This window comes from Tamandua tetradactyla, chromosome 2 (genome assembly GCF_023851605.1).
Source record: "Tamandua tetradactyla isolate mTamTet1 chromosome 2, mTamTet1.pri, whole genome shotgun sequence".
Taxonomy (NCBI): domain Eukaryota; kingdom Metazoa; phylum Chordata; class Mammalia; order Pilosa; family Myrmecophagidae; genus Tamandua; species Tamandua tetradactyla.
The window spans coordinates 148,861,760-148,889,289 of record NC_135328.1 but is presented as its reverse complement, the minus strand read 5'-3'; the positions used below and the strand labels follow the sequence as shown (position 1 = coordinate 148,889,289).

The window sequence follows — 27,530 nt, the reverse complement described above, 5'->3', positions numbered from 1 at the left end:
GTGTTTCAGCATTCCCACCCACTTTTGTTCCTCTCCCATACTCCTGTGTTGAAATCAAAGTTGCCCAAAAAAGGGGTTATGTAAACTTGGTGGTAGGTATTCAGGGATTTGCTACATCAGTCTATAAACTCATTTGTAGGCATAACATATCACGTAATAAAAAAAAGAAAGCATTAATTTGCTCTAACAGGCATTATAAACATCTTTGGATTGCTTTCTCTGTCAAAGAAAAATCAGAAAAATACCAAAAGCAATAAAGCAAAAGCACGAATGGACCTCACTCAGTGATAAGTAGTTTTTTTGCATATAAACATATATATAGGTATTTATGTATTTTTAGGATTGTGTTGTATCCACGGAAGTATCCTGTTTATTCATTCATTTAATGTGTTGGAAACATATTTTTGTGTTCATAAATATTCATTTATTACATCATTTAATGGCTGCTTTCCTTACTACTGGATATTTAGAATATTTTCAAAATGTCATTATTATAAACAATGCTGCAAACCATATCCTGGTGGCTAAGACATCACTAACATCTCTGATAATTGTCGTTAAAAGAAATTATTCGAAGCGTAATTAATGGTTCAAAGGGTTTGTACAAAAGAGGGCGAACCAATTTCCACTATCAGAAGCAGTATATGAAAGATCCTGAAGGACTTTCTTTTCTCTGTATCAACTACCTGCCAATGTGTTTTAGACATTTACCACAATGGAGAGGTGATCTACAGGAGATGGGGGCAGCTGTTGGCATTCTGGAGCACTGGTGGGCGCTGCTGTGCCCGGGCAGTCTGGGTAGGCATGGGGAAATGCCTGTGGTTGGGGAAACATGGCAACCAAAGGCACAAGCGTGGGGTCGGGGGTGGGGGTGTGGGTCTGTGCCTGGGGTGGGGCCGGTCCATGGAGACCCTGTGTCTTCCAGCGTCAACTCTCTCTTTCCCCTAAATTCATACAGCATTTTAAATTCATATCACACACATAAACAAGGTGAAACGATAAATTCTCTCCTGTTTTTCTGTCATTTCATACTCGTTATTGTGGCTTTCCCAATGGATTGTAACTTCTTTGGGGGCAAGGAATAACCCTGGTGCCTCTGAGGACCCGACGTGATCAGGACACAGAGGGGATAATTAGCAGAGGTTTGAAAATCTGTTCCATGGGCTGGCTGCCTATCCCTGCCTCCTTTAATATCAATAGTTCCGCTTGTAGGGCTTTTATTTTTTTAATTTTGTATATGATTTTAGAAGAGAGCAGTATTATTAAGCATCTCTTCACTACCACCCCCACCCCTTCTTTATAACCACCGATTTAAAGATTCCACCCAAAGGGCCACATCAGTGACCCAGTTTTCTATTTTTAATGATTTTTTTGGGGGGGGGGTATTACAATGGCCATGAATTTCCCAACTGGTGATTGAATACCCACTTATGAAGTGTTCTGCAGCATGTTTTTAGTTGCAACCTGTGGGTGCTCAGTACATAGGAATGGGAAATTGGCATCTCCACGCAGTCTTTTATTCCAGTGGGATGGAAGACAATAATTTACTCCCATTGGTTGGTCTTCCCATGGTCTCTTGGACTGGGCTGCCCCAAATGCAGCATGAAGTCCGGGGAAAATGCCAGTGACATTTCTTTGTGGTGCTCCATGGAAAGATGTTTGATTCCACTGAGTGTTCGTATGTTGGAGAATCTATGGTTTTCAGTTTTTGGTTGCTTCACGATCACCTTTACAGCTAATGGAGAGACTGAGTTTGCATTTCCATAACTGAATGACGGCCCACCATAAGGGCTGTGAGTGCTCTCCTCTCCAAGTTGATATTTCAGCCCATAACGTGACAACGCTCAGACATGTGATTCCTAACATCATGACAATTTTTTGTGTATCGTATTTCAACCAAGAGTTTACTTAGCTAAACTATTGTTCAAGACATTTACAGATGAAGAAACAAAGATGACAATTGTGATGGTTGTGTGAAAAAAGTTACCAATCACCCTTAGAGATGAGCCATGTGACCCTCTGATAATGTATGTCGTCTCTCAAAAAAAAATGTGGTAGAAATGCAAAATGGTGGAGTTGTGTTTGAGGTTTCAGTAGGACCTGCAGATAATGGAAAGCGCTACTAAGATGCAAGGCAGTGTGTGGCTGATGTGGAATTTGAAAGGATCCTCTGAGCTAGGATTTTCTGAATTCTCTTTACCTGGCTGATATATAAAGAAAGAGGAAGTGGAGAGATAAACACATGCATGTGAATGCCACATTTAGGGCCTCATTCTCCAAAATGTATTTAATTTGCTAGAGAGAAGTTTGACCAGAGCTACGTGCTCTGGATTTTGAACATTGTAACTTTCATAACCAATAGAGGTTATTAGGGATTGACCTTCATTTTGAAATGCCTTATATTAATTTACTAGTTCTGAAGAAACTTGGTGTAAGGGCAAATAAACTCATACACACAGTTTTATTCAGGGGCTACAGGCATCCCTCATGTATTATTACAACACTGCAAGGTAGTTATAATTAATCTCATTTTACAGACGAATAAGCAGAGGCTCAGGAAGGTTAAATAATGAAGGGAATAAGAGGCAAAGATGCGAATCAAACAAAGGTAGGATCCAATCCCCAAGCCAACATGCTATACCGAATGCTTTACTAGTCCGCTTTTCATGTTTCTGTGACAGAAAGTTATCTGACCAGTAGGGTTTAAAAAATGACTGTGTTGATTACAAGCTAGCAATATTTAATTCCATTCAATTTCATTCTTTTAAAGGAAAAATAATCATCCATTTGCAGCTGATTGCTTTGCCCTTCGTGCATCTGTTTCACGTGTGAAGGTTTATAGCAACGTATCGACTTTCTTCATTATCTGAATTTTATGCACCTAATGATACTTATTAGTAGGCTTAGTGACCTTCTTTGAAATGTTTGCAATAACAGTGTACCCCAAACAGCTCATCTAAGTAGCTTTTAGTTGGTGAAATGCCTTCAGTGACCAACAAAATCATATATACTCATTTATGCAAACGCTGTTCATGCAATTACTGTTGGAGTGACAGTTTCTCTGAGGTATTTGAATGATGCAACTTGTTCAAGTTTAGTGCTATCTATTATGAACTCTGCTGCATGCTGTTAATAGCTGGAAGGCATTGATTTTGTTTTCTGCTCTCTTATCTCAAGCCCATACATTTTGCTTGCATTATTGACTGTTCTGATCGTTTCATGCACCATCTCTTTAGAAGATGTATAAATCAATGTCAGCCATGAAACTTAAGTTGTTTATTAGGCTGCCATGTAAGTTTACACCTTCATGAAAATCATCTAATGTGGTTGGTGTCAGATGTTTCAAACAATTGTTGACCAGGTCTGATGAAGGAGGACAGCCCTGGAAATTGTCACCCCTGGAAGAGGAAAGTTCATTTAATTATTTATTTGGGTCACATGTTATACTTGACTGGATGCACTTTTTAATGATGTTAATTAACTTCTTCAGGGTGTTAAATTAGTTTAGAACTGCTATGATTATAGCATGACATAATTTGCACTCTCTATTCTAAGAGATGTGGTTGAGTTTTGCCCACCAAAAGATTATTTTGTACTGAGTTAGAGCAAATGAAACCATATTACTTCCATTTGAGCATCGTTGATAGACCTATACAGACTTCAGATCAATTTCACACTTAAGTCACAGCATCAAAAACATGTGCAGGAGCCTGAAAGCCTGTACATCATTTTATACAATTACCGAGTTCCCAATCCAGTATACAAAGAGTATCAGTTGCACTTTTAATAAAATAAAAAGTGCGGGCAGTGCAACAGTGGCTCAGTGGCGGAATTCTCGCCTGCCATGCCAGAGACCTGGATTCGATTCCCGGTGCCTGCCCATACAAAATAAAAAGAGAGAGAGAGAGAGAGAGAGAGAGAGAGAGAGAGAGAGAGAGAGAGAGAGAGAACGTGCTTTCCATAATTAAGGCAATTATGAAACGCATTACAAAATCCATTCCTAAGGTTCAGCTTCGAATTCCTTCGTGTGCATAAAATAAATTTTGAATTAGTTTAGACATCCTATTTTCCCTTAATTTTTACGATGCTTTTGATTCATGTCTCTTGCTTAGAATTTTGCAGGGCCATTTTTCAAATATGGAGATCAGTTCTCCTCTTCGTGTGGAAGGTGGAAGGTTGTAGGGACCGAATTACTCACAGCCAATTGCTAGGGGCAGCTGCAGGTTTAGTGAAATTGAGAGGCTGGTGCTTCTCCACATGTAAGTGGGAGGAGGGCTTGGGAAAAAATCAGACACCTGGACCAGGGCCTGAACCAAGATCTCAGAAACCTGCTGACTAGTTCAAAAATAAACTCAGGGTATAAAAAAAAAAAAAAAAAAGAAAAAAGCAATCAGACTGCCTTTAAGAAATTTTTACCTTGATATTTTCTTGATTCGACTGATGGCCAAGTATAAGTGCAAGGAAAATTTATTTTTTAAATTATACGTGTATAGAAGATGCCCTTACTGGGGTTGAATTGTGGCTCCCAAAAGACATGTTCACCCAGAACCTGGAGCAAGACCTTTTTCAGAATAATAGTCTTTGCATAGGTAATTAGAGTAAAGATCTCAACCCTGCCCACATTTTGAATTTGGCTTCCAGAACTGTGAGACAATACACTCCTCTTAAACTGCCAAGTTTGTAGTGCTTTGTTACCATAGCCCTGGGAAACGAATTCACGCCCCCAGACCCTTATGTTTGATACATTACTGTTCCTTAATTTAGGATGTCATCTGGTTCAGGAATTGGCTCTCTCTGACCCCTCTCCTGGAATGCCATGCTCTCTGCCAAGATCCATCCCGCCATGCTTCAAAGTCCGATTCATATATCCCCTCATCAGCTTGGTTTTTTTGTCCCATTCACAGTCCTTTCCTCTGGGTTTTCCCGGCACGTTGTATGCAGAATCCTGCTGCTCAGGCTGCCTTGCATTCGGCTGCCTGGATTTGTTTCCTGCCTTAGACGTAGGTGCCATGACGCTTGGAAACATGCCTTGCTCAGCTTTAGATTTGCAAAGCTGCCTAGCACAGCCTTTGTCTATAGTTGGTTTTCAAAATATGGTGAATCTAATTGCATGGCATCCTTTGCTATGAGAAAAATTCTGTTTTTATTTCACGATTTGGTTATCAAATTGTGTATGCAGAAGAAATGGAAGCTATGGGAGAAGTAATTTCAACAAAGCCAAAATTCTATGATTCTGAAAGCAAGCGTTGTGAAAGCTGCTTATATTTCAATATGTTTTTGAATGAAAATATGTTGTTCAAAGGAAAATTCCAAGTCCAAATATTTTCCTGGGGAATATGATGTTGAATCATACATACAGTTGGGGATACTTAATTCACTGTGAATTTAGAATTCAGATATTCTTCTGAACTACATTTTATTTTCATATTAAAAATAGTCTCTTAAAACTCTTCATTCAGGACCTTAAAAGCACCTTATTCACATCTAGTTGACTTTTGATCATTTTGTTTAGCTATTTAAACAAGATAATGTGTTTGAAAGCACTTTTAGAACTGCCATGTGCAACACATACTAATTATGAAATTTGAAAAGCAGCCTTTCGTCAGCTCTGAACTGCCAAAAGCAAATAAGCACTCAATGACATTTAGGGATTGGGTTGAATAATCTTTCGTAGTCCATCTTTGTTTGATATATGTTTTCTGGATTTTAGTTCTTTAATGCAACTTTTATGTGTAGGTAGCCCTTCTGTCCCCATTCTCTGGGTGGTAGACTCTGGGACGGAGTGGGCAGTGTGATATAATAGAAGAAGCAAGGTCTTTGGTTTGAGGGAAATTTAGATGTGAATACTGGCTCTATCATATTTTAGCTAGTTGTATGATTGCCACCAAATCATTTAGCAAAGTTGATACACAGTTTTATGATTGGTAAGCATGACTAATAATATCCACATCATAGTACTGTCATGAGGATTAAGTGAAATAACCATTTTGTAAAGTCTCAGACCAGGCCTTGGCACATACAAGGCACTTAACAAATAAATGGTAGACATGACTTCATTGTGGATGATTGAGACTAAAACCATGTGAATTTATTTCATTCAGTAGGTATTTATTGTTCTAGATTCTGGGACTATAACAAAGGTAGGTCATGGTCTCTGCCTTCCCAGGGAGGAGCCAACTATTTAAATAGGAAATTTAAAACCAAGGGGGAGTCTGGGAAGTAGTCTATGATGGGCACACATGACCACCCAAGCCATTCAAAGTTCACCTTGACCTTCTGGTTACACATGGCCGTTGTCCACACCTCTTATGTTCTCTCCCTCCCTAGGCCCTATTAGAATCACAGCAAAGGAATAAAAATCGATAAATCCACCAGTACAAACAGAAAGTGAGAGGAGCCACCAGCAAATGAGAGAGTATTTCTGGAGGCCTGGAGAGGCAACTGGATGAGCAGAACCTAGAAAACTATGATTCCAAGTGGGTCAGTTCATGCCTTGAAACTTGGAGAGCAGGAGGCCTTGAGGTTCCAGTTACTGTGGAAGGCAGGACGGGGTGAGACACCATGCTGCAACCAGGGAGATTGTGGGAAAGCCTGGGGATGGAGTGGTTGGGTCTTCATTCCCCGTGCATCCCATGCATCCAATTGACTGTCTCCAGAGGCAGAGGATAAGAGGCTCATTTCTGGGTTAAATGAAATAAGAGAGAATTCTGATTTAGTGACAATGAGGCAGGTGCAGTGGAGGGCAGGGTTGAAGTGGAGTATAGACATGTGTGAAAGGAAACCCTGAAACTTTCCTAGCTGCTGGAGACACCACCAAAAACATAAACAGATAAACAAACATTCCCCTTTATGTATCAATCTATATGTAAAACTATTCCTATAATTTAGTCATCAAGAAGCTTGTTTTTCCTGGGAAATGGTCATGCTCTATTTTATCAGCCAACAAATGCTTAACACTGCATGATATTCCTTTCTTTTTTTACCTTGTGCATTGGAAGCTCATTGTCTGCTAGAAACTCATCCAGTTTGGGCTCATGCCACTCAGCCTTGGTCTGTTGTACAATTTTACCATTCTTCTTTTGTTTTTTGGGATGGGACACTTTTATTTTCAACCTAAATTCCTGATAAGTAAACTACTTAGAGAGAGATAGAGGATGAAGTTCAACAGGGAAAAAAGAACACTAAGAACATTATCTTTTCCACAAATTTATGGAATTGTTATGCTAATATTTTGCTCAGGATTTTGCAACTGCATTTGTGAGTGAATTTGGCCTAAGATTTCTTTTTCTTGTCTGTTTTTGATATAAAGTTATGACACCATCGAAAACTGAGCTGGGAAATTTCCCATACTTTTCTCTTTTTTTGGAAGTGCCTGTACAAAGAGGAATAATCTTTTTCTTGGATGTTTGATAGAACTTGTTTCTAAGATTGTCTGGGAATGGGGTATGTTTCTGGGGACACAAAATTACTGATTCAGCTTTTTAATAGTTATATAGATTTTTCCATTTCTTCTTGAGTTGGTGTGGGAAATATTTCTTTTCTGGGAATTTGTCCATTCCAACCAGATTTTCTAACTTTTTTGGCATTAACTTGTTCTATAGTATCTTTTTTTTTACCTTTTTGAGCTTTGCAGGATCTGCAGTTATGTTCCCCTTTTCATTCCTGTAATTTATTCCTCCTCTGGCTTATTCTTGATAAATTTCCAAAAGGTTTATTAAGTTTATCAGTCTTTTCAAAGAACCAATGTTTGTCCCTTTGGCCACTTTTATTTTATCATTGTTTTCTATTCATTTGTATAATAGTCATCTCTTTAAAAAAAAAAATCTGTGCTTTACGTTCTGGATAACTTCCTCAAATTTGTCTTTAATTGCACAATTCTTTCTTCATCTGTGTCTAATTTGCTATTAAAGTACTGTATTTAATTTTAATAGCTCTCATTTATAGAAGCTCTGTTTGTTTTATTTTTAAATATGGTTGGCCAATTTTTTAAAAATTAATTTAAAAGTTTTTTTTTAAATACGAAAAAACACCAAACAAATGCGAACATTCTTAACTTTTGATCATTCCATTCTACATATGTAATAAGTAATTTACAATATCATCACATAGTTGCATATTCATCATCATGGTCATTTCTTGGAACATTTGCATCTATTCAGAAAAAGAAATAAAAAGAAAACAGAAAAATATCCATACATGCCATACCCCTTACCCCTCCCTTTCATTGATCACTAGCATTTCAATCTAAATTTATTTTAACAGTTGGACAATTTTTATAATGACTTGCTCTTTACTTATATTTCAATCTTTCATTTTATTTTTAAACATATGTTCTTCTTTGAACATATATTCTGAGTCTAATAATTCCAATATCAAGCCTGACATCTTGTTTCCTTGAATGGTGTTTCCCCATGGTCCATATTTTCTGGATTTATATTTGTAGAAATTTTGTCAGGTCTGTTTTGAAGTTGGTGTCCTCCAGAGAGGATTTGTATTTGTTTTAGTCAGATGCTCAGGGGTGCATAGCTAACCTAGGATTCCTTTAAAATAAGAGTCTTGGTTTTCCAGAATGCTAGATCGTGTAATATCATGTGAGGAGTGTCTTTTTGTGGCTACAAAATATCAGGGAAGATTTTCTTCTTTCAACAACAAAGATCATGACATAATTTCCCTTGTAGTCTCCTAGAAGATAGGGGACTTATTTTTGGGTTACTGTTATTGAGAGTACAGGCCTTTGGGTTCCATCTTTATGTGGGGTAGCGTATGTATCTCCTATTTTCTTTCTACTTTAGGCTTTGTCTGCTGGTACTTGTTCCTCTTGAGGCCATAAACACCAAAGCTCAAGTTCATCTGGTTTGGCAAATGACTTCAGGTGAGAGCCAGCCTTAGGGCTCTGCAAGTCAAAGTTCTGACTTTCATTTGGGTCTCGCCTTCTGAGTATTACTTAGTTTCTTATCAGTTCATTGATGCAGCTCAGAAGATAGATTTTAGATTTTATCAAGCATTTTTTGATTGCTTAGGGCAAAAGGGTAGGGTAGAGTATCTAAGTTACCATACTATCTGAAATAGATGGCTACGACTCTTTACAAGCATATCAATGATATCCTTACAATAACAATGACCAATTCATCCTTTCAGAGAATCGAACAAAAGAAAATGAGTCTAAACTACAATGAGTCCAGTGAGTTCTCTGACCAAGTTACTGATCATGTAACTAAGGGAATCTTAAATATCTCTGAATATTTAAAAAAAAAAATAAAGAAAGAAAGCAGACTAGTAGAGGTGGTCACCTATCTTGTCTGGTAATACATTCCTTTGTTTGAGCAGAAGGCTGGAGAAGATGATCTCTTAACGCCGTTTTCAGTTCTGCCATTTTATGATCCTTGTGAGGAAAAAAGCTAGATTTTCAGAACAGTTTTTCACTCTGAGTTTGTGAAGTGATATTATGAAGCTTGTCTAGTTTCTATCTGTCAATTTCAACTTCCTGCAGTGAAATTTCCAGGTACTGAGCTTTACTCTGCAGGACACAAATTTCTTTTGTGTGTGTGTGATTTTGCTATTTTCTTAGGCCTTCAAAATCGTATACAAAATGTGTAAAGAATTGCTGTCTCCACCGGTATCCATTGGGATTTCCCTTTGGCTTTTCCTTAGATAAGATAGACTCAGTGTCAGAAATAACAAAATCAATTTTCTGTTAGTAGTTGATAGTGTAGTGAATGTAAAGATGAAGGGATGGGGAAATACTCCTAGTATTCAGAAAGACTTTTGCTATTGTAGTAATTCAGCAAGGTCTTTGTGACACAATTGACTTAAAAATGTGCTCATCAGGGGTTAATCATTGATGTAGAATTTAATGGCTGATGCCTTATTGGTCCCCACAGTTTACTCCTGGGTGGCAGAGAGTTCCTCTCCCTTCCAGGCACTGGTATGTCAGGACAAACGATAGCAATTGTCTTCTTGGTCCCCAAAATTGATGGCAAAAAGTGATTTGGTCTGCATATATTAATTAAAGGGTAAGAACAAACAACAAAAAAGGCAACAACAACAACAAAAAAATGAAGAAAAAAAAAAACCCCACACAACAGAGCTGTAGGTTTAGAAAAGTATTTTCACATTTCTTATTTCACTTGACTTTTATAACAACCTTGCCAGGCCAGCAGGTAAAGGCAGGCAGAACTCACCATTTGCAGATCCCTGTGCCCTCTTGCTTCCATAATTTTGCTCAGTTTGTCTGTTCCAAGAGCACGCGTCTTTGCTAGGCTAATTCCTACGTATCCTTCTTTGCTCCTGCCCCAAGAAATTAAGTTTAAGAACACTATAAAAATAATATGTCAATCACTCATACTCCCATTCTCCTGAATTCACCACTATTAACATTTTGCCTTATTTGCTATCTTTCTTTGCAGAGAAATAACACATTGCAGATAAAGTTGAAATCTTTTTTCATTGCCCTTTCTCACCTTCTGTGATGGTCAGGTTCTGGTGTCAACTTGGCCAAGTGATGATGACCGGTTCTTAGGTCAGGCAATCACTGACCTGACCGTTGTTGCAAGGATATTTTCTGACTGGTTGATCAACCGAAAGGCTGGTGTATTAAATCATCAGTCAATTGACTGCATCAGTAGCTGATTACAGCTGCTATCAACTAAGGTGTGTCTCTCACAATGAGATAAACCAATTGGTTGAAGGCTTTCAAGGAAGAAGAGAGACTCTTTCACTGCTTCTTCAGCCAGCGAGCCTCTCCTGTGAAGTTCGTCCAGGCCCTTCATCTGAGCTGCCAGCTTTACAGCCTGCCCTTCATATGTTGGACTCTTCCATTCCCATGGTTGTGTGAAATACCTTTATAAATCTCATATTTACAGATCTCTCCTGTTGGTGCTGTTTCTCTAGAGAACCCTGACTAACACAACTTCCTTTCCAGAGGAAACTCCTAATATGTTAATATGTCAGCCAGTCCAGAGCTCACCCTTTCTAGAAAGATCTCCTTTTCCATTTGAATGGTGAATCTACCTCTGAGCTGGCTAGTGCCCCGAGGGGGTTTCTATCATTTTGACCATCACATACTTTATTTTTCTATTGCATTTCTTTTTTTTTTTTTAATCATGGTGAAACACATACACCATGATCTTTCCCATTTTAACAACCTGCAAGCATACAAATTCAGTGACATTAGTTACATTCTGCACACTGCATTTTAGCCATCTCATTTCTTGCTTTTCTCTCCCAGGAATAAGTCATTCATTTGTGTGGTCCTGTACCTGGCCTGGGTCCTGGCCCAAGGTTGGGCCCAATTAATAAATGTTTGCTCAAGGAGTGAGTAAGGAAACGTAATCTCAAATGGGCTAATTTGACTTGTCCAATTTCCCTGTTTCTAATTTCTTTGCTATCTTATTTTTACAAAGAGAATATTGGCTTCATCTTACGAAGCAGTGTCATTATTCACCCAGCCCAAAGGTACTGAACACATGCAGGGCACTGGTCCCTGAGCAGGGCTCTCGGGAGCAAACCCCCTGCTCTCCTAGGGCCTGCATTCCAGCAGAGGATCGCCTCGTCTTCCCAAGCTGGGTGTGGGGAGACCAGATAAGCAGAGTATCAATTATGATGAGGACTACACTACATATTTCCCAGTAGATTATTGACTCCTAAGTTTTGATTTTGGAAAAAAAAAGATTTTTCCCTTTATATTTGCTTTCTAGATTTTCTGTCATAGTCACATATTACTTTATAACTAACAAACAAAAGACTAATGGCCCCAAAGAAGAAGCAGTTGGAAAAAAAAAAAGGATGGTGCTTATTTGGACCTTCCATTTGGGGGAAAAAAGGAAAGCTAGATTTTTTTTTTTTGATTAGGGAAACTGTAGGTTTACAGCAAAATGGTGCAGAAAGCACAGAGTTCCCAGAAGTGCTCAGCCTGCACTTTTCCCTATTACTAACATTTTGCATTAGTGTGGTGACTTTGTTATAATTGATGATACAATATTATGGTAATTATACAGTTAACTGTAGTCCAAAGTTTACATTAGGGTTCACTCCGTTGTATAGTTCTATGGTTCCTTCAACTTTTTTTTTTTCGGGTACTATATATACAACTTAAAATGTCCCCTTTTAACAACTTTCATGTGTGTAATTTAATGGTGTTAATTACATTCACCACGTGCTGCCATCTGTAACATCCACTACCAAAACTTTTCCATCACCCCAAACAGAAACTCTGTACCAATAAAGCAATAACACCACTTTCCCGCCCTCCTCCCCCACCCCTGGTCTTTGGTAAACTGTATTCTAGTTTCTGATTCCATGAATTTTCAAATTTTAATTATTTCCTATAAGTGAGATCATACAATATGTGTCCTTTTGTGTCTAGCTTATTTCACTCAACATGTTTTCAAGATTCATTCATATTGTAGCATGAATAATATTCCTTTGTATGTGTATACTACACTTGTTTATCCATTCATCTGTTGATGGACATTTGGGTTGCTTCCATCTTTGGCATTTGCGAATAATGCCACAATGAACATTCATGTGCAAATATCTGTTCTGGTTCCCTGCTTTGAAAGGCTAGAATTTTTACCAGTGCATTCAATGAATCAAACTTATAGGTTACTTTGGCATTTTCTGTAGTTTTTCCAGTGCAGGGGAAAGAATCTATCACTTGGGGAAGTATATTTAGCAATTTCACTTGCGCATTCCTTAAGATTTCTGAATAGGAGAGCAATAAGATGAAGTCACAGATGATTGTGAATCTTTATTGATCCAGTGGCCCTTCATTCTTTTTCACACATGGAGTCTGTTCCTTGGGACCTTGAAAGAGGTTCGTGTGCACACAGTAGGTGTCCTAAGATGGTGTGCTGGCTTGAAAGAATTATGCACCCTAGAGAAGCCATATTTTAATCCTACCTTGTGGACACAACCATTTCTTTTAAACCCTACTCAGCACTATTAGGCACGGAGTCATTAAAGAATCCATGCAGGACAGCGAGTCAAAACTTAATAGATTTACTGAAGGGGGACGCAACAGAGTGAGAGCCCATGCAAGGAAAGAAAATGTCTCTGACCCTTCTTCTGAGGGCCAGATTTTTAAAGGAAAAAATGCTCCAGATGGGGAGGGGGTGAGGTACAGCTGTAGGCATCATTGGGGTTATCAGGCTGGAACAGGCCATGACCTCATGCCTATGGTTATCTGATTTTGCTTCATTCTCCTTCTGGTGGCTAGAGTGTCAGCAGGTCTGTGGTCATTTATATTGCTGTCTCATCAGGCCCTGTCAGGGGGAAAGAAGCTGGGAAAGAAACTGAGGGGCCCCCTGGTTATTACAGAGTCCATTTTATATGTTAAGCTCTTTTTCTGAGACCTGACAAGTACTGTATGTTGGAAACTTGATTATAGTATCTCTACAGAGATGTGACTCCACTCATTCCACATAGATCTTGATTAGTTTACTGGAATTCTTTAAAAGAAGAAGCATTTTGGGGAAGGCTTCAGGAAGATGAGAGAATGATGAGAACCAGAGCCCATGAAACCAGGGACCTTTGGAAATGAAGAAGGAATACGCCCTGAGAGAGCATCACGAAACAAGAAGTCTGGGTAGAAAGCTAGCAGACGTTGCCATGTTCACCATGTACCTTTCCAGCTGAGAAAGAAATCCTGAACTTCATCAGGCTTTCTTGAGTGAATGTAACCTCTTTTTTGGTGCCTTAATTTGGACAACTTTATAGACTTGCTTTAATTGGGACATTTTCTCCACCTTAGAACTGTAAACTAGCAACTTAATAAATTCCCATTTTTAGAAAGTCATTCCATTCCTCATATATTGCATTCTGGCAGTTAGCAAACTAGAGCAGATGGTTATTGATGGAGCACATGATGGACCACCCTAAACGGATGCTGTGGCTTTCCAGACTGGTCCCTTTTGAGTGTTCATGTCATCAGTAAAACCTTTTGAGCCCACATTCCTGATTCATGGTTATTTTACTTTCAAATGGTGTCAAAACATTGCTGGAATATTTATTGTAACACAGACAAAAAGATATAAATTATCATAGAATGAGGCAAAAAATATATATAAAGAGAACAGATAATCTTTTCTTCCCACATTCTATTGGATTGTCTTTGCAGTCCTCACTTCGGAGAACATTAATTAAAGGATATTGAAAGACCCCATATTATCTAAGGACACCTCCTGAAGTGCAAGAAGCAGAGTGTGGTGGTTAATTTTATGTATCAACTTGACTAGGTTATGGCATCCAGTTGTTTGGTCAAACAGTGGTCTAAATGTTGCTGGGAGGTATTTTGTACGTGGGCTCAGGATCTATATTCAGCTCACTTGAGTAAACGAGGTGACCCTTGGCAGGGTGGGTGGGTCACATCCAATACATTGGAGACCTTAAGAGCAAAGTTCTGAGAGTTCCAGAGAACTCTCCAGAGAGAGTTTCAGAGAAATCCTGCCCTCAGACTGCAACTTCAACTTCTGTCTGAGTTCCCAGCCTGCTGGCCTGCCCTGGGGATTTTGGACTTGCCAGCCCCATTCTCGCTTAAAGCAATTCATTAAATAAGCATCTCCCATTGGTTCTGTTTCTCTGGAGAATACTGAGTGATACACAGGGCTTTAACCCCAAAGGAATTTTCTGAAAGTAGACTAGTGCTACCCTAGAAAGCAGGGTCTCGAAGAAATATTTGCTAGCCTCTAATTCTTTGGGGTAATGTTAGGTCGGTAGCAAACAGTATTAGAGAAAGGGGAAATAATGAGAGCCCTAATTTATGATAAAAGGAAAATAAGAATCTCCCTAATTAATTTTGTTCATTTTTAGAGATCACAAGAAAGGAAATGAAAGGTGGTAGGAGCAGACAAGATGAAAATCTTACAAATTCTTCAAACGAGAATGAGATTTTGTGATAAACCCTAACTTTCTGGTAAGCATTTTAATAGATCCTTTAATTAGCTTTTCTGGAGTGTTCACTGGTGATATGCTGGGATAATGATTGCCGATGCTCTAAAGGTTCTAATCATTAGCTAGCAAGGTGATTGAACTTGCCTAATGCACTTGCCTTTTAGACAGCATAAGCCCATGCTCCCAAGAAGGTCTTGCCTTTGACTCAGTCACTGAAAAGAATATATAGGCTTGGATCTCTCAGAAATGGCAAGAACAGTGAGCCAGTTTAGCCTTCCTTCAACACCCACCTGATTCCAGGTCTTGCAAGCAGATTCTTGGGGGACAGTATATCTTCTTGGACTGTTCTTATACTGCCTACCACTTCAGTGTTAAAACTTTGAACCAGCATTTGTTGGTTTACCTTAGCTTTGGAGTCCTTTCTGGTTTAGAGAATTAATTATATTTGCCAATAGCATCAGTAAAATTTGTTTTTTTTTAATTTTTAATTTTTTTTTTACATGGGCAGGTACCAGGAATCGAACCTGGGTCTCTGGCCTGGCAGACAAGAACTCTGCCTGCTAAGCCACCGTGGCCCACCCAGTAAAATCTTTTGAAGTATACATTCTTGTATTCTCTATATTTATTTTTCCTTCTAAATGATGCATTATTCTTCCACTTCATTTCTAGTGCATGCTTTCTGCATTTCACGATTGTCTATCAAAAGCATGGCTGGACAAGGTGACTGGGTGGAGACTGGGAATGGGTTTCTGCTCACAGCTGGGCCAGCGAGTCATACAGTCCCAGGCAGCTTCAAGTTAGCATGCACACTAACTTCTTCTTATGCCCTGGCAGAAAGAAGCTAAATTGCAGATAATTTATTCAGCATAAATTATTTGCTAGCCTTAGCTGAAATAACTCATGCTTTTGATCATCTTTAAATATAGAGCCAATGGGGAATTGTCTGCCTACAAACTTCCCTTCTGTATCTTCCAGTTAAATCCAATTCCATATCTTGAGGACATCTGATATTCCTCAAGGACACTAAATCTATAAAAATGGTGCCTGAATCAGATGCTCAAAAAATAGAATTCAGAGTTTGTTTTGTTAGTGTGAGCTATCAATAACATTTTAAACATCTAATTACATTTTTCATTTAATAATTCATTCTTGTGTAATTAGAGACTTGTTTAAGTTATGCAACATGATTATGTTTAAAAATATGGTCATTTTCCTTAAGTGTTTTACACTACTACAAGATGAGGCATAATAACAAATGCATATAATTAAAATTATAAGGCTACAGCTACACTAGTTGTTCGAACTGGCCCATCTTAGACGAAGTGTTAGTGAGGTGTGACTTGTGTAGTAATAAAAACTCCACGCTGCCAAAACTATTTATTCTTTGCAAGGCTGCTGCAAGGAAATCTCCTTGCCTGCTTTTTACTTCCCTTCAGGTGGACACACTTGACTCCAAAGTTTGGATGTGCAGGACAGCAGGTGACCTGTGCAAGAGATTTTGTACAAACCAGTGTGTGTTTTCTCCTACCAGCCACCACATGCTCTGGTTCACCTCCAGTGGCTTAATGTTACATTCATCTAGACTAGAAGGCTAGATACCAAGTGTCTCCCACCAGTCATACCACTGAATTAATGAATGTTGACCTATCATCTAAGAAAAAACTGCCTAGCTTTTAAATTGAAAATATAATACTTCAATGTAGTAGAAAAAACTCAAATGATGCTAAAGGGTATATAGTGAAAATGGATCCCCTTCTTGTTTGATCCAATCTCTGCTTCTGCTTGCCATGGGCATTTGCTCTTCCTACATTCTTGGGAATTCTTCCTGAAATAGTCTGTGCATATAGGAGCACTATACACATGCCTCTTCCTATTTTAAAAACACAGATGGGCATTCCATCTATACTGTTCACTCCTTACACCTTTCCCTTATCAATTTATCTCAGCGAGGTTCCAAATCAGCCATACAGAGAGATCAAGCCACGTCATTCTTTTAATGGCTGTAGAGAAATCTAGTCTATGGAGATGCCATTACTTCAAAAACCTGCTCCTTATTGCTGGGCATCTGACCACTATCGCCACACATCTGCACATAAATCTTTGGGTCTAGATGTGAATGCATCTATAGCATAAATTACTGAAGTATGTTTGTTGGCTCAGAGGGCACTTGCATCTTAATTTTCATAGATGTGGAAAAATTGCCTTCACAAAATATTACACGTGTAAGGCTGAAATAAAGGTGTTCTCTTGTCATTTTGATATGGATACAAACAGAAATTTTAGTGACTCTCCAATTCTCCAAACAGCAGCTGGACGACTAGTCCCTTCCCTGGCTCCTTGGCCTATCACCCATGCCAGCCTTGTAGCATGCATAGTTTAAGTTTGTGGGAACTGCTTCTTTCCCTGTGACATCTTAGATCCTCAAAACACACCCGTGAAGCAGAGAGTCTTATCTCATTCTAAATCACTGCTTGATATCAATATTGGGATCACTCAAAAGTAAATGAAAATGTGAATGTTAAGCATGTGATCGCCAAGGTTCTTTTTGTAATTGAAAATTGCTTGCACAGAATATGCTAGGATCTTTGTGAAATATTAGTAAATTCCTTCATTATGTGTTTCTGTAATACTGGAAATGAAAGGATTAAGAAGCAGCACATTTGTCATTTAGTGCTATTTGAGGACATGAAAGACACATAGTGTTTCCGTTGAAGTCATTTGGGTCACCATTTGGGCTCGACACAGGTTTACGATCTATTCATTGTCCCTTTATTAAAAGATAGCAAAGCATGCTTCACAAGTGACTTTATGCAAGATCCAAAGTTTGTAAAAGGAAATGCAACTGACAACATTTCCTATTTACTCAATGAATTATTAAGGAATTTTATACTGAATTAAAAATAAGTTAATGTGGAAAAGTTTAAAGTGTACCCCATATCAGAAGGGAAGAGGGGCAGAACAGAATGGAGATACAATCTTGCAAAAACTTCTTTTCCTTGGGACTCCCTTAATGAACCCCTCCTGTGCCACAAAAAATCATCCATTTTTCTTCATATGTTATCTGAGACATAAAAGCTGCTTGCATGGTATGTTCATCCCTGGTTCAGTTCTCTGTGTGTCTGTGTCATGGTCTGTGGATGTGAAGATTGCCTTAAGCTCTGACAGGTCCATAAGTCTGTCTCGCTGGATCTGTAGACATAGCCTGGTGCTTTCTTCTGATTAAGGGGGATGGACTTGGGAGCCAACCGTGTGGATCTGGATATTGTCCATTTACTAACTGTGTCTCTCTGGCCTTCAGTTTCCTCACCAGTAAAGTGAAATCTTGAGCGTAACTATCTCAAAGAGTTAACGTGAAGATCCAATGAGTTCATCTGTGTCTGGTCCTTAGAACAGTGCAAGGTCCATCACTTACAATAGACCTTTAAAAAGTAAGTTATGGAGGAAATACGGATGGCCAAGAGGCACATGAAGAGATGCTCAATGTCCCTGGCCATTAGAGAAATGCAAATCAAAACCACAATGAGATATCATCTCACACCCACCAGAATGGCCATTATCAACAAAACAGAAAATGACAAGTGCTGGAGAGGATGCGGAGAAAGAGGCACACTTATCCACTGTTGGTGGGAATGTCAAATGGTGCAACCACTGTGGAAGGCAGTTTGGCGGTTCCTCAAAAAGCTGAATATAGAATTGCCATACGACCCAGCAATGCCATTGCTAGGTATCTACTCAAAGGACTTAAGGGCAAAGACACAAACGGACATTTGCACACCAATGTTTATAGCAGCATTATTTACAATTGCAAAGAGATGGAAACAGCCAAAATGTCCATCAACAGAAGAATGGCTAAACAAACTGTGGTATATACGTACGATGGAATATTATGCAGCTTTAAGACAAGATAAACTTATGAAACATGTAATAACATGGATGGACCTAGAGAACATTATGCTGAGTGAGTCCAGCCAAAAACTAAAGGACAAATACTGTATGGTCCCACTGATGTGAACGGACATTTGAGAATAAACTTGAAATATATCATTGGTAACAGAGTCCAGCAGGAGTTAGAAACAGGGTAAGACAATGGGTAATTGAAGCTGAAGGGATACAGACTGTGCAACAGGACTAGATACAAAAACTCAAAAATGGACAGCACAATATACCTAATTGTAAATTAATCATGTTAAAACACTGAATGAAGCTGCATCTGAGCTAAAAAAAAAAAAAAAAAAAAGAAAGTTATGGTTATTGTTATTAAGCTTCCTCGAGAGTCAAAGTACTGTGGTAAGTACTGCGAGGCAAATAAAAATTAAAAAATGGGAAAGTTCTTGTCTTCTAGGAGCTCACAATCTAATTGATAGATACAGACCAGGCATTATGAGGGTAGAGGAGAGGGAGAAATTAATTTTGAAGGGTTGGCTTCTAAGACCAAGTGAGCCTTAAGTGAAATGGTGAAAGAGTGAGGGCTTTCTCAGGAGGGAAGAGCATCCAAACAGAAGCAATTACTTGGTTAAGGCACATATAACTCTTGTAGTCATCTAATATTTATTGAATACCTACTGCTGTGCTCTAGACAATGCATTAGGTGCTGGCAGTACTGGTGAAAAACAAGTAGGTCCCTGCCTACATGGAGCTTAGTATTTAGACAAGCAAACTTTCTAAGCTATGTGTTTGTGCCTCCCACAAGAAAGGAGGTCTATATTGGTTTCCTATTGCTGCTGAAACAGATTGTCAAAAATTTATGGCTTATAACTACGCATATTCTTTATTCTCTTACATTTTTTTGGAGGTCAGAACTCTGAAATCAGTATCAATGGGCTAAAGTCAAGGTGTTGGCAAGACTGCTTCCTTCTGGAGGCCCTGACAATCCATTTCCTTGTTGTTTTCATCTTCCTTGCCTTGTGACCCCTTTCTCCATCTCAAAGTACATCACTGCAAACTCTACCACAGTCATCTCCATGCCTTTTCCTCTTCTGCAGTCATATCTCCCTCTGCCTCCCTTGTTCACTTATAAGGACACTTGTGTTCAAATTTAAGCCCACTCAGACAATGCAGGATGATCACCTCATCTCAATAACCTTAATCACATCTGCAAAGTCCTCTTTGCCAAATAAAGTGACATTCACAGGTTCTGGGGATTAGAACCTGGATATATTTGGGAATTATTATTCAGCCTACCACGTCCAAGAAGAAGAGATGCAAACCATATTTTATTTTGTGCATCATTGAGTATTACTTTGCGATATATTTACAATATGTGTATAAATGTACACACACAATATAAAGTGCAATGAGGATCACAATTTGACAGGTTAAACAAATAGCAATGGAGTTGGTGATTTTCAGAAATAATTTCAGATAAAATAGAAGAGACTGAAATTTTCAAACTTTTTTTAAAAAATGTGCCTTTTAATGTAGAAATAATTTTTAAAAATATTTTTATTGTAAAACCTTAACACACAAACAAACAAACATACTTGACATACAAACATTTCATGTGTGATATACAATCAATGGCTCATGATATTAACACATAATTGTATATTCATTACCATGATCATTTTTTTGAATGTTTGCATCACTCCAGCAAAAGAAATAAAAAAGATAAAAGAAAAAACGAGTACATACCATACTTCTTACCCTCTCTCTCACTGACCAGTAGTATTTCAATCTACTCAAATTATTTTAACCTTTGTTCCCCCTATTATTTGTTTATTTTTTATCCATATTTTTTACTCATCTGTCTATATCCTAGATAAAAGGAGCATCAGACACAAGATTTTCACGATCAAATAATCACATTGTAAGAGCTATATAGTCATACAATATTCTTTAAGAATCAAGGCTACTGAAGTAGTTCCACAGTTTCTGGTACTTCCCTCTACCCACTCCAATACAGCATAAACTGAAAAGGGATATCCATAAAATGTGAAAGAATAAGCTCCGGGATAACTTCTCGACTTTGAGATTTCTCCACCACTGACGCTTTATTTTGTCTCATTTCGCTCTTCTCCCTTTCCATCAAGAAAGTTTTCTCAATCACTTGATGCCGGGTCCCAGCAATATTGAAAGAATTTTAACCTAAATTCATCATCTATATCAGTGGCTTGAATTACTTTTGGAATTATTTTTTTAAGAGTATGATTTGCTTCTTCCAACCAGTGCTATTCATTCAACAAATACCTATTGACTCCAGGATGTGACAGATATTGTGCTAGACGGTTACTGAGAATAGGGCACTGAGATAAAGTCCTTGTCCTTATAGACTATAAACTCTTCAATTTTGAGTAAAGAAGTTAAAGCTAAACAATCAAATAAACAAACAAACTACACATAGTGGTATGCAGAACTTCTGCATTCTTCCTAAATCACCCAGTTGGATTATGAAAGTTTGCATGGAAAGAATGGTATGACCAATTGTTGGTATAAGATGTAGGACCAATGGTTGCTATGGGAAATAGGGAATCCAACCATGGTCACAGGCAAGGAGGAGGGGAAGTTTTCTTGCCCTGTCGATTGCTTAGTCCACCTTTAGAGTGGAGAATGCAAGGAGGCTAGAGTGAGGAGGGCTGAGGCTTTGCTGTCAGCATCCCAATTCGATGTGCTTTTGTGAATTTCCTACCCAGAGGCATTTGAGCCCATTCCCAAGGATTCTAGGCCATTGAGTATTTCTAAGGGTGGTTGCAAATCCTTGCCACCTTTAGAAGAGTACAGCCTGTTCCTCCCCCCACCCCCTTTTTTCACCATTTATTCTTATCAAAAATAGTTTGACTCCTCTTGTAAAACAAAAACAAAATCGTACGTACTGGACACATTCATCACATTTTTCTTCCTTCAGCCTTAGCTCACCCCTACCCCACCACAGAAGAAAAAAAAGAAAAGATAAAACAACAACAGAAAGCATTCTTCTTGACCACATTCACAGAAAATGGCACCAGGATACACGACCAAACAGAAAGAGGTGTTCTCTTTGCACATCTGCTCTGTGTGCAAAGGTTTCTTTTCCATTTCTTGTACTAGGTGAGTAACCGCCATTGTACATGCTGGGTGCCAAATGAAAACATTTGGGCCAGGGAGAATCCCTCAGGCCTAGAAGGACTAAGAACGGGCTGGCATCAACGATTTTGCCCTTGATTAGTCCCATGTAGGTGGGGTTGCCTCAGTTGGGTGTGACTTCTCCCTGTGCTCTGCTTTTCTTGCGCTCAGGGAATTTTCTTATTTTGGATTTCATCTCAACTGTGATCTTGTGACTTTAAAGTCTTAAGGCCCAAGTGGGCCTTTGACTGCCATGGGGAAAGGTCAAGGAGCACAAAGCCAGAAGAAAATCCTCCTTTGAAGAAAAGGAAAAATATTCCCCAGGCGGATACAATGGAAGGATGATCTGGAAGAAGCTTATTTAAAGTTCTCTCAGCTTCTCTGTGGGTTTTGCGTCAAGGATATGTTTGTTTTCACCGGGCAGCGTGTGGTCATCCACTGAATAAATCGTTAACTAAAAAGTTAGATGTATATAGAGTGGCAATGACCTTTTATATCCAGACTGAATGCCGGGCGTGGTGTGACCAGCCTCTGTGACACACGGGGGTGCCCAGGCGGGAGCACCCTGAGGATTTCCCACACGTGCAGCAGAGACCCCTGCAAATTTGATTGAAAGATTATTGTTGCTTACATTTGAAATAAAGATGTTTCAGGGCTGCAGGGCACAGGCCTGAGCCTGCCGGTGACCTATTTTGAAATGCTAAGCTTCTGTCCACAGAGACCATCAAGGGCTCCAGGAATGAGGTGAGCGAAGCACAAGACGGGAAACCTGAAACAAGCCTGGAAATAATTTAAAGTTTGAAATAAACGATAACTCGTTATTTGGTGTTTCTTTGAAGATGAAAGTCAGTACAGGTTTTTATTTTGCGCTTTTTCAAGTAGTTAAAAAAAAATAAGCCAAGGTTTCTAGATTTTTTTTTTGGTCTGATTATTAGCTCCCTGATACAACTGTGGGAAATGGGTGGGGGGAGTGTGGGTTGTAGATACCAGGCAGGTGTATGTGGGTAAACTGGGATATCTGCTAAGACTGCTTGTGTAATGAGCTCTGTGGTGGAGCCTACTAATCTTACTGGGCCGTATCTGAGGTTGAAATATTCTGAGACATTCTGGGAAATAAAGACCCAATAGTCACAATACGTGAAATCCTATATGTATTAGTCAGCTAAGATGAATAAACTGGTCGTCAAGTAAATCCTGAGTGATTTTTGGTTTAATACTCTTTTAGGAGCATGGGAGATATAGGAAAGATTATAAAGCTATTTTCGGAGAGACACGTTGAGAAACTTCCACGTGTGAGCAGGTCGGGAGTTCCATCACTGCAATTTCAGGTCTCCGAGATGGTTCTCTTTTCTTAGTTGCCGGCTAAAATGCCTGTCTCGAAAGAGTCAGCATTTGTTATTCTGTGTTAGATAAATAGGAGAATAAATTTTGCCAAAATGCAAAATTGCTGTAGCTCAAATGAGATTTTTTTCACATGCTAACTAAGCTACTGAGAAACAGTGAGTGAACACAGAAAATTGCCATCCAGCTGATTTTAACAATTTGCAAACAAACACACAACACACAGCTCATCCTCTCCCTCTTATCTTGGTTTATTCTCTTACATTTTCCTTTGAGTTAGTTTCCTTTGCTTTTCTCCTGAGTGTATTTCTTTTGGTGGAAGTATCTATTACAGCAATCCAGACATGAGTAAGAGTTTTGGTTATAAAAATCCAAGTAGTAAGCATGAAGGGAAGGCTGTTAACTATTGAGGAAAAACTTAAAACAGCAAAATGTTTTTAAAAAAATATGTAAAAATAGGCAACAGGCCTAAAGGAATTGTCATCAAGGACAATGCTGTCAACAAACAATAAAACAAAATGAAACAAAAAAAGAGAGAGAGAAAGAAAAGAGCAGGAAAGAAAAAGAAAAAAGAGACAGAAATAGAAAGAAAGGCACTGAACACACAATGGCAATGCTGGTTATCAAGCTATTGCTCTCAGTTCCAAACCCATCCTTACAGTTGCATTGTGAAGCAAACCATCTTTTCTGCTTTGCCCTTTGCCAACTGTTACTTGCCAGGCTTTGTCAATGTAGATGCTAGAGGGAGGCTGGAAGCCTGGAGGAGCAGCAGTTGGTTCCCATGCTCCTGGAACCTGATCCATTTTATCAGCTCAGGGTATACCCGCACCAGCTGGCAGGTTCCCTGATCATATATCTGACTCCCAGTTCTGGAGGGTTGGGGTCCCTTCTCCTAGTGTCAGATTATCATCCCCAGCCGAACATCATTCCCTCCCATAGAATAACCAACTGTCGAGTTTACCTGGCTCTGCCCTAGTTTTAGCACGGAGAGTCTGGTGTTCCAGGAAACCAGTATGATTGGTCACCCTCCCTCTTCCCAGATGTCTCAGTCCATTTATGTGGTGCTCCTTCTTACAGGTTTTGATAGCTTCTGCCTCTTTCCTTATAGGTTTTGAAACTTCTGCCTCTTTCTTTTGTGTCCCCAGCCCTGGGGGTGGCAGATGCTTCCTGAACTTGTCTCAGTGTTTCTTCTTTGTCCTTTCAGTCATTCATTTCCTGTTTAACCAGTTCCCTATACTAAATTCTCACTGTTAAAATAACTTGTGTGGCAGACATCATCTGCTGCAATGGTTTTCAAAAGCACCTGCAGTGGATTGAAGAGGATGACCTAAAGCCAAACACAGCAGGCTGGCACTCTGTGTCATCCAGTCTCAGAACAAAATAAATAGTTTCTTTATGAAAAGCGGAACTGACAAAACAACAAAAGCTGAATTTCTACTTTAAGCCAGGGTAGAGGAAAGAAATAAAGGGCAGCAGTTATCCATCTTTGGTGACACATCATTTCATTCTAAAAATTAGGATGCTTTTTTTCCTTCTTCTGTTCATAGTTCCAAAGCCACCACACTTCATGCACCCACTTTCACTAAGCAAAATTCACACCGTTTGTTCAGGTTAAGCATCAAATGGTGTTTTGCTATTTGTTCACTTATTGAGAATTTAAGATGTTTAAGACTGTGGTATGATTCTTTATTAGGTCTTCTCCTTCCCTCCTCCCCCCTTCTCCTCCTCCTTCTTCTTCCTCACTTTTTAGTGTATTAGGAAATGGAACAGATTTTGAGTTTCTGCCCAGCCATATATATATATTTTCCCACAGCTCTCGGTCTTAGTTTGGCTTCTCCAGAAGAAGACCATCGGCAAGAACTTGAGTGCAAGTAGTCTAACTGAGAGATGAAGGGGAAATGAGACAGGGAAGAGAAGGCAGCCAACAAGGATGTGTTAGGATGGCTACTACCATGGGGGGCTGGAACTTAATCCTTCTGGGAAAACTCAAGGAGCCAGTGCAAGGACACAGGTTTCTGAGTTACCCCACTTGAGGGGCAAGAGAGCTAGGGTATTTGTACTCCAACTCTGGTTAGACATTGGTGGGAGCTGCCTCTAGGGGTGTTGATTTCCCAGCATTTCCAGTCTCCTACCTGGCAGAATGGACCTCAGAGGTCACAGAGTAACCCTGATTCAAAGGAATATAGGTGCAGGCCATGGTAAGTCTGGCCCATATTCAATAGTGATAAGGCTGAGGGGATATGGGTGAAGCATTGACAGCATTTGCTTTACTTTTTACTTTTATTGCATGGTATTCCATAACAGGTAGAGTTTTAGAACACATGTTCATTGGTATAGGAGAAATGACGGGGATTCAAGTTGTCGATACATAAGTAGTTTCTAGGGCGTGGGAAGCTGTTAATTCTCATGTTGAGGGGTTCACTTCTGGTAGGATACTAGACATAAGTCCGCAGCGATATTGAAAATGGAATCCTAGCTTACCAAAATTTATCTTACAAGTCTTCCAAATGCTAAATGGTAGAAGCTTTGAAATAGACAGGAGGGTTATAAGAAACAATAAGCAACAAGCCAAATTTCTCTTTTCAGATTGGAAAATCAAGCAGAGAAAGGGAAAAGGATAAAGATGGAGAAAGTGGACATGGGAGAGGAGTAAGTGTGCCAACCCAAATAAAAATACAGCTGGTAGAAAAGAATGGGTAAGAGGGGGTTTATAAGTCAAGTAAGACTAGAAGCATGGAAGAGAGATGACCTATCCTTTAGTATATATTAAATCATGTCAGGTATACGCAAATGAAAGTAACTCAAAAAGCTACCTTCTGTCTTTTGGGAAAGTGTGGTAAATTCTGCACACTAATTTATAGGCAAGAACAGGTGTCAGGAGGAATGAGGAAATAATCCTTGCAGTGTGAGATAAAATTCACAATAAAGCTGACATCTGTGGATTGCCTCCCACCCCCCACACCTGTACTTCTAGACCAGGTTTTGTGATTTCAAGGAACATGATGTAAAATATATTTTGGTGGAATCTCTAAAGTTGCGGTTTCAGTTTGGATAGGTACAGAAATAGAACCCTCACCACCCAACCTCTGCCCTTAGGAGAATATGATTTTCAGTAGGAGTCAGCTATTGCTTTCTCGTAGTCAGCTTTCAGGGGGCCACAGGAATGCTTTTTATTCCTGTGTGCTTGGTTGGACTCCTAGAATTACAACCAGGAAAGAATCAGGTGGCTCGTTCCCCAAGGAGAGTTTGGCAACATCAAAAGTTGATGAGTTTTGTTATGGTTTTTAATATCCTCTAAACTAGCTCACCTAAATAAAAGTATCATGTCCTCTGTTCACCATGTTAAACCAGGGAGAAACTCTTTGGAGGTATATTTTGAAGGGAAAAGTTATTGCTGAACACTAATTTTAGTCATGAACTTTTCATAATGGAGGGAAAATATTTTCCTTCGGTATTTGCAGCGATCACCTAGACCACATGATTTAGCTTGTTTCTTTTTATTTATCTAGAGGCTACACATGACAGATTTGGAATTGTTGGGTTCACACAGGTTTTATTTAACTGTGTTTCCGTATATAATTCAAAACAGTTATAGAAGAAAATAAACTGGATTTAAAACCCGGAGAATGTTGACAATGACTTAGGATGTATAAAAATCGGGAATAAACAAGAGGACTAGAAAAGTCCCTTTTCCTGACACTTGGAACATTTGTTTGGAGAGTGTTATAAGTAAATTATAATGACGTAAGCAAAAGATTCAATTAGTAATGACAGGAGCTGGAATAATTGTGCATGGAGTCATCTGTGTATTAATAATTCAGGGCAGTTTTATTTGTATGGAATTATTTGCATTTATGTTTTTCCTGAGTTGAAAAAGAATACTCCAGGGTCCTGCTCTAAGCAGGGGGAATTAAACATACAGCTCTTGTTAACAATTCTATGAATTGTACAGTCTGCTTAATTCCCTAAACATTTTGCAGAAAGTGTTCTCCTTGTCAGTGTGCCATATACAACAACAGCTTCTAGACTGGAAAGACTTAGCACTGACAAACAGCCAGCATATGGGAGGTCTGTCACCAAAAAGGTGACTTGGGAGCTAATCATTTTCTTGGGACAAGTCTAAATGAAGACGCTTGAGCAGGTGAGAGATGACCAGTTCTATGATGAAGCTTAGTATTTTTGAGTTTTCATTAAGGAAATCTTTCATAAGTGACACGGAGAAAAATGTTGAAGGGATCAACTTCTGGTATGACAGTGAGAGA

General features: G+C 39.0%; 1 long non-coding RNA gene across 6 annotated transcripts in view; it reads left to right on the top strand.

Moving 5' to 3' along the window:
- LOC143662602 (uncharacterized) overlaps positions 1-27,530 on the top strand; it is a 165,945-nt gene that overhangs the window by 89,028 nt on the left and 49,387 nt on the right. For all 6 annotated transcript variants that reach the window (XR_013165463.1, XR_013165471.1, XR_013165453.1 and 3 more), the window contains one exon: positions 14,809-14,911. This is a non-coding gene — a long non-coding RNA (uncharacterized LOC143662602). The remainder of the gene's footprint in view (positions 1-14,808; positions 14,912-27,530) is intronic.